Genomic DNA, 13,595 nt, shown 5'->3' with positions numbered 1-13,595 from the left:
AATGTAACTTAGTAAATGTTACCGCGTAAATGAAACCAGTAATGTAAAGTAGTAAATGTAACCGCGTAAATGTAAGCAGTATTGTAACCTAGTAAACGTAATCGCGTAAATGTAACCAGTAAGGTAATCTAGTAAATCGAAACCGAGTAAATGTAATCAAGTAAATGTAATCGAGTAAATGTAACCAAATAAATGTAATCGAATTTTCGTATATGTGGTCAGGAGTTTCGAGTGGCCTCATAGCAACGCGTCACTTGCCAGATAAAATCTTAGGGACTAAACCTGTTATGTCCAAGACGAAGATGGCAGTACTCGAGACGCAAACGTCAAGAAAACCTATCCAGTTAGTTTGAAACATTTCTATTTATAATTTAAAACAAACAAAATATTAAAAAAAAAATACAATGAGTACTTGATCCAAATTTCAACTTAATCAGAGAAAGGGAAGTGGGAGAAAAAAAAAGATTTTCAAAAGAATCCACCCAGACAGACAAACAGATTGAGTTAATTTAAGGTTTGAAAAAAAAAAAAAGATTTTCAAAAGAATCCACCCAGACAGACAAACAAATTGAGTTAATTTAAGGTTTGAAAAAAAAAAAAGATTTTCAAAAGAATCCACCCAGACAGACAAACAGATTGAGTTAATTTAAGGTTTGAAAAAAAAAAAAAAGATTTTTAAAAGAATCCACCCAGACAGACAAACAGATTGAGTTAATTTAAGGTTTGTAAAAAAAAAAAGATTTTCAAAAGAATCCACCCAGACAGACAAACAGATTGAGTTAATTTAAGGTTTGTAAAAAAAAAAAAAAAGATTTTCAAAAGAATCCACCAAGACAGACAAACAGATTGAGTTAATTTAAGGTTTGTAAAAAAAAAAAAAAGATTTTCAAAAGAATCCACCCAGACAGACAAACAGATTGAGTTAATTTAAGGTTTGTAAAAAAAAAAAAAAAAGATTTTCAAAAGAATCCACCCAGACAGACAAACAGATTGAGTTAATTTAAGTTTTTTTTTTAAAAAAAAAGAAAAAAAAAAAAAGAAAGTCTTTGGCGCAAGTTTTTGGCGCTAAGTTCATGTTTATCTTTATTTCGGTCTAGAGTGTACAAGAAAATCAAAATGACTATCGACAGATTAAACACATTGATCTGTTTATAACACTTTTGAAAGCTCAATGTTATTGTTTCATGACTAATTATGATTACGATATTATAATCTTTAACAAAAACATTAATAATCATTCTTACAGGCAGAGAGAAACTTGGACTTAATCTTATAGTGCATATCAACCAATCCATACAAACAATGAACAGGAATCGTCCCAAGTGACACACTAGTCAAGAAAGTCGGACTCTTTGTGATTACGTCATGCCCACAATTTATTACGTAATTGACGCCATCACAGAATGAGGTGCACATGACAGCGTACACATTAGCATAAATATTTATCACTGAAATATCACTTTGAATCAATGAATCGGTTATTATGTCAATTGTGTAAAACACCTCCTCCTGTTGTCCTTACAAAAGACGTTATTTAGTATACATATACATGGGAACTATTATATAAAAACTGATAAACACTAAATTATTTTTAAAATATCAGAATCATTTTTAATAATTTTTTTTATCACTAAGCAAAATGTTGTTCTATTCTAATGTGTTGTTTATTTTATACCAATAATTTATTTACTTTTGAAAAAAACAACATTTTTTTAAATTACAGTAAAAATAGTTTATAGCTTATAACAGATATTTCTCCTGCCAAATTGTCCCCTAAATCACAGACTCTAATATAGATAGATTTATACAACAAAATATAGATCTCGAAAATCTATCTCCAAATAACTTAAAGATTAATTAAAACACTCGCGAATGAAGATATTTAGAAGCGTGAGTACTCCGCTAGCAATCTCAATGTGGAACAGAAATTAGGTGAGTAATTTTTAGGATTATTTATTTTATTTGTATAGTTAGAGTTAGCGCGTGCGTAAGTCTTGTTCAACTCAATGCTGTGGTGTTGTGAGTGTCAATCTTATTTGAACTCTGGGCACACGTCATTGAGAGATATCTACTCACACTCATGCACACACACTCACACTGGCAGACGTTAACACCTCTACCCACCTCCACGAGCTGCACCCTCCCCCATCCACCCAGTCGCACGCGCACATTACAACCCTTCGTCTTTTAGCCCCCTCCCCCCCCCCTTCCACACGACTCCTCTTACCAATAGACACTGAAATAACGGGTGCCATCTTATCGACCCCCCCCCCCCAAACCATTAAATATAGAGCACTACGTTTTGTCCGTCGGTATGTCTGGTCCCCCCCCCCCGGCCCTTTCCCCTACGTTCACATCGATAATATGTAGTGAAGATATTTTCTTTTTGTAACCAGCGAATTTTTTTTTTTTTTAAAGTGGTGTAAGAGAGAAAAAGAGGATTGGGAAAAGGGGGGGGGGGAGCCTAAGAGTTGAAACGTTTGTGTGAGTGGTGGAAATGAAACGCTCTCCCACGCGCCGTAGTAAGGAGTTTCGTTATTTGTATATTTCCACTCGGCGGGGAGGCAAAAAGAAATATACATCTCTTTCTTGGCGCCCTTATCACGTTTATGTGCTGTAATCTCCCAGTTAGAGAAGTTAGAGACACTTTTCAGTCTTTTTTCTTTTCTTGTTTTAAACTTGGCCTTCTCTCTCTCTCTCTCTTTCTTTACCCTCTTTCTGCGGCTCTCTCCCTCTATTGCTCTCTCCACCCAAACTTCCGTTCTCTTTCCTTCTCTCTCTCTCTCTCTCTCTCTCTTGCTTGCTCGCTCACTAACCCCTATTCTCCTTGCACTCTTTCTCTCAATCTCGTTATCCTCCCTATTTCCTACCTCTTCTAACCATTTCTCCACTCCCTCCTTCCCCCTCTCTCATTCCTGTATTCATTCATAAATTAATGTTCACTTGTAAAGGAAATGTTCTTTCTACTAGTTGTATGTACCGCCACCTTCTCCCATGTTTGCCGTCTCTGTTTTCTTTTCTCTTGAGTCCCCCATATTCTCCCTGTCTCTCTCTATCTCTCTCTCTCTCTCTCTCTCTCTCTCAAGCTCTTCCTTTCCTCTCGCCAGAACCTGACCGCCCCCCCCCCCCTGGTCTATTTATTAGAACTCGTGTAAATCTAAAACTATATCAGACTAATTTTATTAGGATTCATATCCGAACATTTTCTCCAAGTCTGAACAGCGCAGTAAGACGTGGCTCAAAAGGTCTGTCGTGGTAAGGGACATCTCTCACCATTCACATCATCAGCTAGCATAGGGTCAATACTATAAGCAGCGCCAGGTAAGGGGGTGGGGGGGGGGTAGACGGAGTTGATACCAATATAGACGTAGACATCCAAAGTCCAACGCCAACAAACTGACTGAAGACCAACACATCAGATAGTGTAGTCCTGAACATGTACACTTTTAAGTTATAAGATAATTTTTTAAAATGTTTAAAGTTGATGTTCCTCATTTGTTTTAATTAAATGATATTTCATGCACATTCATATGTGTACATACATTGTGCAAGATAAAGAGAGGATGAGTCATTTTTAATCCGTTTAAATAAAATTAATGGACATGCGGTCCAAGAGAGACACGTACTAGACAGACAGTGAGGCAGACATTTCAGCTGATAACTGGATTAAACATAAATAAATAAATAAGGGCGGGCAGAGTACTGACATCATACTGACATCAAAGTGACATCATTTTTATAAGCTCAATTTAATTCCTCCCATAGATCCTAAAATTCCAACAAGAAAGAGTGTGTAACACCTAAATACATTGTAGCACGGATCTATCCAGCCTCCAGACCATCCTCAGACAAATGTCACGTGACTTGAACGCCTCCCAGACATCATTCTCTATAGCTCGCGATGACCACAAGAAACAATAGTCTCAACTTCCAAGCAGTGGACATCGATTTCATGGCGGTCAATCTGGAATCCCGGTGAATACCATGCTAATAACCTAGTTGGACTCTAGTTTACCCATCAAAGCCTGGTGGCTGGGGAGATGCAGGCAAGTGATTCCGATCTAACCTGGTGGCTAGGGAGAGGCAAGCAAGTGATGACCGAGACTATGTCAAAGACTAAGTCAAATACTATTTCAAAGACTGCTAAAGACTATGTCAAAGACTATTTCAAAGTTTCACAGCTTATGTCAAAGACTTAGTTTAGAGACTATTTCAAAGACTGTCAAAGACTATGCTGACTATTTTAAAGACTCTTTTAGAGATTATTTCAAAGACTCTGTCAGATATGCTGGTTATTTCAAAGATACAGATTATGTCAAAGACTTTGTAAGAGTCACTCTTAGAGACTATTTCAAAGACTCTGTCAGATATGCTGGTTATTTCAAAGATACAGATTATGTCAAAGACTTTGTAAGAGACACTTTTAGAGACTATTTCAAAGACTATGTCAAAGACTCTTTTCGAGACTATTTAAAACACTCTGTCAAAGACTATGTCTGAGACTACGTCCAAGATCATGTCAGAGACTATATCAGAGTAAGGAGGGTCCACAATTGTCTGACATTTGTTATGAAAAGTAAAGACTTCCACGCTGATCTTACTTCTGGCTCTAGGACTGATCATCTACAACAGGAATGTCCAGTCATGCGCTATGTTGATATCCTCAGTTTTGGAGCAATGCAGAAAATTTGGTGTGCGACGGTAAAATAGAAACATGGTAGTCAAGGGCGGTAAGTGATACTGAAGTTACAGACGATTACGTACAAAGAGAGAGTTACAAACAAGAACCTCGAGACAGTCTAAACTAGCATGGGGGTCTCCAACAAAAAAAAAAACAGATGTATTTGTGAAGGGGGGTATCTGGAACTGTAGAAGCGGGGAAGTAGAGAGATAAAGAAATGACGCTGGGAAATTATGACGCGAGAATTAGACATGCGTCGTATTAAAAAAAACGGATTTTTCGTTCCCGCCTTGTTGAAATCTCGCCCCGCCTCGTTAAACTCTCGTCCCGCCTTGTTGAAATCTCGCTCGTAAATTCAATCTATTTCCTAAAAGTCTGTCCTGCGGAGATAGACTGTCCTCACTTCCAGAATCTCTGGCTCTTGTTGCCTGGGTTATCTCCCTCGGGGGAAATGTGGCCCCACTGGGTTTAGTATTATTATAGCAGAAGTTATGTTTCGGACTTCGCAAATGAAGCCCGCCATTTTATATTTTTGAGATAAGTTACTAGACAGTTTCAGAAATGTTTTTTTTTTCTTTCTTCGTGTAGTTCTCTGTCTCTCTTTCTCTCTCTCTCTCTCTCTTTCTCTCTCTCTCTCTCTGCCATTCGCTTTGATTTTGTTATTTGAATTGTATATAGGTAATAGTCCTCTTTCAGATATTACCTTAACTCAGAGACATTGATAAATATTTTGGAGAAAAAGCTGCACAGTTAAACGTTATTTTGTTCTAGTTTTGAGTTCATCTAGGTTTTATAAACTCGAACTGAATGAAACATTAGCCCCCAGCCCTCTCCAACTGCGCCCCAGTTCATCCACTTCGCTGTGTTCATAAAAAGATAGCTGGTTTGATGTCACTGCCAGAAGTCTCTGTCACAGTGTCAATAAGTCATATGAGAGAAAGAATAAGCAATACTGCCAATACTCTATTTATGTTCATTAAACTGACAAGTCTGATATTGTCGCCATTTATTGGCGCTGTCGTTCTTATACAAAGGATGCCCTCGCATTACGGCGTAGGGGCAGACGTCCTCGCAAGAGAGGGCGCGTTGGCAATTACGAATCTTGAAGCACCAAGCAAGTATCTATAGGCAACGGCAGAAATCTAACCAATCATTTATGATAAATGGTTAAAATTTTGGAAGGAATCCGATAGGGCCCCTGGTGTGTACGAGGCATTACGCCGGACGGCCCAGCTTCTTGCCTGAACACTACGGATGGACTTGTCCTTCCTGCTCTGTTCCCAGTTGGAGTTCATCTCAGATGTTGTCGTCTGCAATGTTAACATATAGAAGTGTTGGTTTTGTATTTGTAGTTTACCCTCCGACTGTTTCCATGTTTTAGATAAATACACAACTAAATTCGGATTGGCAGTATATGTATATATACGTATTTTAGATAAACTATCTGTAAGCATGGTTTAATTATAAGAATAACTCAAATCTATATGTCAAATCAATGAACACTCTTCATTTTTTGTTATACCTGATCCCCCACACAACTTTTGATTAAAGTGAACTAAAAAGACATTAAAAATAGATTGTATAAAAATAATAATTACAGATAATTAAAACGTTTGAACAAGAACGACAACTACAGGAATCGAGATAAAACAAAGAAACCAAGTGAAAAAAAACTATCCTGAGGGCTTCAGTGATTGAGTCCGTCTGGTACACAGCGTTCTATCCGCAGGCGGATCATTGAAAGGAGGGTTGGGTGTCAGAGGCGTGTCGCGAAGAAAGTTAAAACCTTCATTAATTGTCTTAGAAAATAAAATGCATGAATTATTGTCTTGGAATAGCCTTCGGCTACATGCACGAGTCGAGACGACAGGTTTCTATTTAGAATGTTGTGCTTTGACCGTTTTTTATTTGATGAAAGAAAGAGAAAAAATAACAGAGATAAAGAGAGAGAGAGAAAGATATGAGTTATAAAGATAATTTTTTTATAAAGAGAATTTAACTCTATACTTTATTTACTATGCAATGGCAGTTTGTAACTATAAGACCGACCGAGACACGCATTCTTTATTGTCTTGTTTTAAAAATGGTGTAAGAGTGTGAATAAAATACAAAAAGGAAAAACAAAAGGGTACGCTTTCAGAAAACCAAATCTAGTCGTCGAACTTAAATCGAGCATGCTAAAAGATTCTCAATAAAAATTGGTTTATTTTTTAAATTTAGACACGACAAACAGACTTTACTAAATTCAATAGCGGCATTTTTTGTAAGGGGTAGAGCTGGTTCGTAAAAAGTAAGGGGCGGGGTGCTTTGTTTTCGTTTTTGTATCTTTGTCTGTCTGACTCTAAAGTATTGCGTGTTCTAGACTCATTTCTTTCCTGGCACTCCTTCCCAGAGTAACAATGTTACGAGACAAACACCTGGCCATAGAAAGCCGTCTGAAAGGAATTTCTTACATACTGAATCATAAATCCCGGGTATGAAATTATTCTTTAACACTCCTGATTAAGATAGTTCACACGAAGAGGCCAGGTGCTTGCTCTTACAGCAGCTCAAAAGTAGTCCCACACGCACACGTCTGCATGGAGTCAGACGAACACTGACAGATATGAACATGCATTTCAATCGAAACAACCTTTTGATGTTTCATTGTCGTAAAAGACAAAACCAAAAACAACTCCTCTGATATTCTCGAAGAGCTGACACACGACACAAAGCCCAGGTAGCTATAGAGACAGTGAACTCTCTTGAACAAGATCACTTCTGAGCACAAATCTCATAGTTAAGACATTCTCTTCAGAAAGTGTACTTCTAAATAAATCAATTCATGCCCGGTATTAGTGCTTAGAGACTTAAACTTACTTTCAGTGGCGTAGCTAAGAATTAGCCATCAGTTAAGGGCCCTGGGGCCTTGAACTCTTTGGGGGTCCTTGCATTTTGAGTAATATTTAATGTAAAAAAAAACAGTCACTTAGGGCCCCCCCCCCTCAAGTGGGGGAACGGGGCAATTTTAAAATTCTCCCCCTCCCTCCCCCACCCGAGCTACGCCTCTAGTTACTTTTAATTGGAATTTAAAAAAATGGAATGTACATATGGCCAGAATGGGGATCTATCAACTTCAATGAAAGTTTTGTGAAGTTTCGTCCATCCTTGAAGAAAACGATTCACGGGCAGCAGAAGATCACTGTGGAATAGACTTTAACTTTCATTTCTTCTATTTTCCCTTCAAATTTTGGACAAAAATTATTTCTTATCTTTCCTGGTCCTTATTGTTATGCCTAACAATGTCACGTCTATTTCATTCATACTGGGAGAATTTTTATTTAAAAAAAAAGCTCATTGATTAGTTTTCTTTTGTGCCCCAGGGCGTAGAAGAGCAGTTAAAACTCCTGCAATGTCTTTAGAAAACAGATTCCTATCATCTAGTTGTTCTCTCTTTTTATTTTAATGTCTGCACCAGAAATGTGCCTGAAATTAATTCAATGTTTTGTTCCCTCAAGCTGAGAAATGGAAAAATGAAATAGTGGGAACTAGCAATACTCAGCGTCACGATTGAAATCCAAACTTTCTAACAACATTGCGCAAAGAGTTGATGTTTGTTTAGTGGGAAAGAAAGGATTAAATGAAACATGATATTCACTGAATGGAATACAGCCTCAGGGGATGAATGAATGAATTAAACTAAAGACTTATCAGATGTTATAAGCGGTAAAAAAAAAAAGATATACCCAGACTTACAGAATGTCACCACGCTTAGTAATTTAAGACAAATAATAAAAATAAGATAATAATTCAAGGTCCATAAACGATGATTAACTTCACAATTGAACAGGGACATGTGTTTTTATAAACTCTGTCATTCTGCGTTACTCATTGCGTTACACTAAGTACACTGGTTCCGTAAGGTAGTCATTGCCGGAAGTGGTAATGGATGTAAGCACTTCACTATGGGACATACATTGTGCTGTTCTTAAATGGAACAAAAATACATTGCACTGTTCTTGAATGGGACAGAAATACATTGCGCTGTTCTTGAATGGAACATAAATACATTTCGCTGTTCTTGAATGGAACAGAAATACATTGCACTGTTCTTGAATGGGACAGAAATACATTGCACTGTTCTTGAATGGGACAGAAACACATTGCACTGTTCTTGGATGGAACACAAATACATTGCACTGTTCTTGAATGGAACAGAAATACATTGCATTGTTCTTGAATGGGACATAAATACATTGAATTGTTCTTGAATGGGACAGAAACACATTGCACTGTTCTTGAATAGAACAGAAATACATTGCACTGTTCTTGAATGGTACAGAAACACATTGCACTGTTCTTGAATAGAACAGAAATACATTGTTCTTGAATACGACAAAAATTGAGATACATATTTGCTCATTCATTTACCAAAATTTAGGCTTTTAAAAAATGAAATTTAGGAAGTAATTTTCTTTAAAATCTATTTTTTTCCTCACTTAACATCGATCCTACCAAATGTCATCGTACTTAAATGTCAATTACCACTAATGTCATTTGCCCTGAGGCACCTTTTATTTATTTTTTTTCATCAAACATTACTTTGAATAAAAAAACAACATGAAAAAGCTATTCATCAGACTAGGAATGTCTCATAAAGCGTTCACTGATTGTTCGTTTTATTTTTTCTTTGTAGACGAGTTCAAATGACATCTTATTAATTTACTCACATCGGTTTATAAGCTGTATGTGTGACCTGTGTGTCAGCAGTACGTAAGCTGTGTTAGTGAACTATGTGTGAGTTATGTTTGAGTTGTGTGTGTCATATGTGTGTGTATATGTGTGTGAGTTGTGTGTGAGCTGTGTGTGTGAGTTGTGTATGAGCTGTGTGTGTGTGACCTGTGTGAGAGTTGTGTATGAGCTGTATGTGTGATCTGTGTGTGAATTGTGTATGAGCTGTGTGTGTGTGACCTGTGTGAGAGTTTTGTATGGCCTGTGTTTGTGACCTGTGTGTTACTTGTGTATGAGCTGTGTGTGAGTTGTATATGAGCTGTGTGTGTGACCTGTGTGAGAGTTGTGTGTGTCAGCTGTGCTTGTGAGTGTATGTGCAGGTAAGCTGTGTTTGTGAGTTGTGTGTGTGTGAGTTGTGTGTGTGAGCTGAGTGTGAGCTGGGTGTGTAAGCTGTGTGTATGTGAGCTGTGTGAGTGTGTTTTGTGTGTGTGAGTTGTGTGGGTGAGCTGTCTGTAAGAGGTGTGTGTGAGCTGTGTGTGTAAGTTGTGTGTGTGAGCTGTGTGTGAGTTGTGTGTGTGAGCTGTGTGAGCTGTATGTAAGAGTTGTTTGTGAGCTGTGTGTGTTGTGTGTGAGTTGTGTGTGTGAATTGTGAGTGAGCTGTGTGTGAGCTGTGTTTGTAAGTAATGTGTGAGCTGTGTGTGAGCTTTATGTGAGCATGTGTGTGAGTTATATGTGAGCTTTGTGTGAGCTGTGTGTGTGAACTGTGTGTGTGAGCTGTGTATGAGCTGTGTGAGTGAATTGTGTGTGAGATGTGCGTGTGAGCTTTGTATGAGCTGTGTGTGAGCATGTGTGTGAGTTATATGTGAGCTTTGTGTGTGTGAACTGTGTGTGTAAGCTGTGTATGAGCTGTGTGAGTGAATTGTGTGTGAGATGTGCATGTGAGCTGTGTATGAGCTGTGTGTGAGAGTTTTGTGTGTGTGAGATATGTACGTGTGAGTTGTGTGTATGTGTGAGCTGTGTGTGTGAGTTGTGTGTGTGAGCTGTGTGTATGCTGTGTGTGAGCTGTGTATGATAGCTGTATGTGTGAGTTGTGTGTGAGCTGTGTGTGTGTGATTTGTGTGTGGGAGTTGTGTGTGTGGGCTGTAAGTGTGAGCTGTGTATGTGCGTTGTGTGTGTGAGATGTGTGTTTGAGCTGTGTGTGAGTTGTATGTGTGAGATGTGTGTAAGTTGTACGTGAGTTGTGGGAGCTGTGTGTGAGCAGTGTTTATGAGTTGTGTATGAGATGTGTGTGAGCTGTGTGTGAGCTGTGTGTTTGAGCTGTGTGTTTGAGAGCTGTGTGTGTGAGAGCTGTGTGTGTGTGAGCTATGTGTGACTTAACATCAAACACTTGAAGAACAACGTGATAGACAGACAGGTCAATGCAGGCTCCTAGTGGTCTCCAGTTCAAATCCCGGTAATGTCTCGTATTTAGAACGTCAGACTCTATAAGACGCCCCTGTGTCCACGTGACTTATGTTGGGGACGTATAGGTTGTTGGTCGTTGTGCTGGCCACGTGACACCGCCGTTAACCGTCGGCATGTAGAAACAGATGATCTCTACATCGTCTGCCTCAATAGATGTCAGGTTCTGAAAGGGTTACCGTCAACTCATGCTCATTAATTAGGTCTACATTCCAAACCAGGGACATGACTCCCCCTCCCCTTGGGTCCATCTTTATTTACCCTTTGACTGAGACTTTACATTTTTAATAACATATATTAATGAACGTTTGTCTAGTTATTCTTAGGTTCTCATGGACACAGTCTTTGTGCTGGATTGCTTTGATTGTTATTAGATTTCCCTTAATCAAGTGCTCGCTGTTAGAATAAGTTCACTTTGTTGGGCGGAGCGTCACTTCGAGGCGGGGCTAGCGATCTTTTCTTGTCTTGCGTTCACCGACCAATAGTCGTGTCCGCTGATAGTACATGACGTCATTGACACGCATCCAATCGATTTTTTTTAAGTACAGTGAATAGTATTAGTAAAAGATAGAAAAAAAAAGTTATTTGGGGGAGGGGGGGTATAAATAAAATGTATAATGCAGGAGTACTTTCCTTTGTTATCTTCAATTTTAAGTCGGTTGGACTAATTGTATTGCATAACTCAAGGCTCTGATTCTGATGTTTTATAAGACAAGATAAGATAAGATGTTAACTATTTCATCTTGTAAGCAATGAAGCGCTGTTACGTTGAAACATCTTTCCCTTCTTAAAGAGAGAAAAATAATTAATTTTAAATACATCACTGACTTCGTTAATATCTATAGAGAGAGAATTTACCCACTGGCTACGGCCGTTACTCCCATCCTCGTCTGTTGCTAAGCTAAAATTGCATTGCGTCACTGGTTTTGTTTTCATTTATTATAACTTTGGACATTCCTTCAGGAATGAAAATGTTTAAGTCCTTCCCAAACCTCCTGCAGGACAACATAGAAGGACGACGGGCAGGTAAAGAACTCTGGACCACCGTGACCCATTCCAAAGCGCATATCACAAGAACAGGCAGCCATTTTAAACATAGAAACGGAACAGGGGCAAGACATATGATATTTGTAAGGGTCGTAGTTTAGAATGTCTATAATTGAACAATAAATCCTTAGGATAAGGATTAATTTTATTTGGATATGGAGTTAATTAATAGTTTTAGTTGATTTTTTGTTTGTTCTGTGTAAACTGAATGGGAACATTAAAAAAGTAGCTACATGTTTCTAGACAATGACAATGTACCGACATTGTCCGATTTACGCTAAAGTTTTGGAGCATGATACAACGGACATCACAATAACCAGAAGGTTATACGGTATCATACGACTGGATGAAACGAAATGATCTTACCGATACGATGTTTTACAGTTAATCATAGTGGATTATAAACTGTGTTTTGTACTGAATAATTAAACTCTAGACTTTAGAAAGACATTACCAGAAAACAGGCGTTGATATAGTATTGTTATTGTAAGACATAAATATATATTTAATTATAGATATCATAATTCTGTTTAAATTTATGTATCATTTTTTTCTTGTTACTTTTTAATTGCCATTTGATGTTTGGAGTTTTGATGGATCCAAAATGTTGTACATGTACAGATAGTTCTTTCCCTTTGTTCATGTACTTTGCAGAGCAGATATTTGTATCCCTTTGTTCATGTATTTTGCAGAGCCAATAGTTCTTTCCCTTTGTTCATGTACTTTGCAGAGCAGATATTTGTATCCCTTTGTTCATGTATTTTGCAGAGCCAATAGTTCTTTCCCTTTTTTCATGTACTTTGCAGAGCAGATATTTGTATCCCTTTGTTCATGTATTTTGCAGAGCCAATAGTTCTTTCCCTTTTTTCATGTACTTTGCAGAGCAGATATTTGTATCCCTTTGTTCATGTATTTTGCAGAGCCAATAGTTCTTTCCCTTTTTTCATGTACTTTGCAGAGCAGATATTTGTATCCCTTTGTTCATGTATTTTGCAGAGCCAATAGTTCTTTCCCTTTTTTCATGTACTTTGCAGAGCAGATATTTGTATCCCTTTGTTCATGTATTTTGCAGAGCCAATAGTTCTTTCCCTTTTTTCATGTACTTTGCAGAGCAGATATTTGTATCCCTTTGTTCATGTATTTTGCAGAGCCAATAGTTCTTTCCCTTTTTTCATGTACTTTGCAGAGCAGATATTTGTATCCCTTTGTTCATGTATTTTGCAGAGCCAATAGTTCTTTCCCTTTTTTCATGTACTTTGCAGAGCAGATATTTGTATCCCTTTGTTCATGTATTTTGCAGAGCCAATAGTTCTTTCCCTTTTTTCATGTACTTTGCAGAGCAGATATTTGTATCCCTTTGTTCATGTATTTTGCAGAGCCAATAGTTCTTTCCCTTTTTTCATGTACTTTGCAGAGCAGATATTTGTATCCCTTTGTTCATGTATTTTGCAGAGCCAATAGTTCTTTCCCTTTTTTCATGTACTTTGCAGAGCAGATATTTGTATCCCTTTGTTCATGTATTTTGCAGAGCCAATAGTTCTTTCCCTTTTTTCATGTACTTTGCAGAGCAGATATTTGTATCCCTTTGTTCATGTATTTTGCAGAGCCAATAGTTCTTTCCCTTTGTTCATGTACTTTGCAGAGCAGATATTTGTATCCCTTTGTTCATGTACTTTGCAGAGCAGATATTTGTATC

The 13,595-nt window shown here is 37.8% G+C and overlaps 1 protein-coding gene across 13 annotated transcripts in view; it reads right to left on the bottom strand.

Annotated features, from left to right (window-relative positions):
- LOC106077229 (B-cell lymphoma 6 protein homolog) overlaps positions 1–13,595 on the bottom strand; it is a 103,887-nt gene that overhangs the window by 42,341 nt on the left and 47,951 nt on the right. The window lies entirely within an intron of this gene.

Source organism: Biomphalaria glabrata, chromosome 6 (assembly GCF_947242115.1).
Source record: "Biomphalaria glabrata chromosome 6, xgBioGlab47.1, whole genome shotgun sequence".
NCBI lineage: Eukaryota > Metazoa > Mollusca > Gastropoda > Planorbidae > Biomphalaria > Biomphalaria glabrata.
Note: the sequence above shows the minus strand (reverse complement) of the source record. Positions and strands in the feature narration are given on the sequence as shown.